Here is a 1,429-nt window from a genome sequence, read left to right as displayed (position 1 = left end):
GATTGTCCGAAAAAGTCGAAATGAAAATCAGACCTCGTTGTTGTGCTGACGGCTGATAGTTCAAAACAAGCCGTATAAAATGCACCAAGAAGCAGTCTTTCAGTTATGATGGCATTTTTCCGGGCCGACATATTCAGGCCACCACTTTGTACAGGCACGCACCGTTAGATGTGTCGTCATGGGGGTAATTTAAACAAAAAAGGTCATGTCTGCTGACGCGAGATTCACACTGTCGGTCGATAGTGCTCCCACAAGAACATCGTTACGGCAAGGCTGCACCCACCGCCTACGAGCAATGCTCTTATAAATTGGATGTCATACCTCCTAAAATCACCGCTCCACTCGTCCCAGCATTGAGTGATACGCTGTCGGGGAACAATCGTAAAAAAATCGAAACAAAAATCGCACGGCTTTGTTCTACTGGTCGCTGATTGTCCGATGTCGTTGCTACAGAATGGTCCAAATGACAATCTCCGGCTTGATTTGTAGTGTTCTTCCTTGGCCGTCACTGTAGGTGCAGACAGCCCGACGTTAGACATGCGCATTTAAGGAGTGGTTGGAACTGAAAAGTCATGTATGCCCATGCAACATTTGCATTTTTGGCTGACAGTGCCTTACATACTACCATTGCGACAAGGTTGCACGCCCCGACCATGAGCAGAAGTTGTTTTTCTTTATTTGGACGCCGTGTCCTGCCAATGACCGCTGCAGGCCGCCGTTCCATGTGCAGGCGGACGGTGGATGAAGTGGGCTGTCCTGCCAATGACCCCTGCAGGCCGCCGTTCCATGTGCAGGCGGACGGTGGATGAAGTGGGCTGTCCTGCCAATGACCCCTGCAGGCCGCCGTTCCATGTGCAGGCGGACGGTGGATGAAGTGGGCTGTCACGGCGTGATCTGAACGAAAAATGTCACGCCCGCTGGTGCACAATCTTCATTGACAGCCGAAATCGCGCCCACAAGACCGTCGCTACGGCGAAACTGTACCTTCCGCACACGATTAAAAGTTCTTCGAATTTGACGCCGTATCGCAACCAGTCGCAGCTTCATCCGGTCTGTCAACACTAAGTGATACGCTGTCGGCGATCAACCGAAACATCAGGACAAAAACCGCACGAGTGTGTGGTACTGCCAGCTGGTAGCCCAATGCCGGTACCATCCAGCACAGTCCGATACTACTTCTGTACCAGTATAATACGAGTACTATCAAGCTGCCAATCAAAAACAGAAAACACGGATGAGTGACGCCGCACGCCGACTCCAGCCGACGTAAACACAGACTCGGAATGCTTCTGAGGCGTGTCCAGACTCCAGACATCCTAAAAACACGCAGAAACATACCGAGTTTGCTTCCATTTCCTTGTATCGCAGTGACCCCTACTTAAATGATCACAGTGATTTTTATCTACATTGCATTATACTCCATGGCAAA

This window comes from Pollicipes pollicipes, unplaced genomic scaffold (genome assembly GCF_011947565.3).
Source record: "Pollicipes pollicipes isolate AB1234 unplaced genomic scaffold, Ppol_2.1 Scaffold_4881;HRSCAF=5763_pilon_pilon_pilon, whole genome shotgun sequence".
Classification (NCBI taxonomy): domain Eukaryota; kingdom Metazoa; phylum Arthropoda; class Thecostraca; order Pollicipedomorpha; family Pollicipedidae; genus Pollicipes; species Pollicipes pollicipes.
This window is presented reverse-complemented; position numbering follows the sequence as displayed.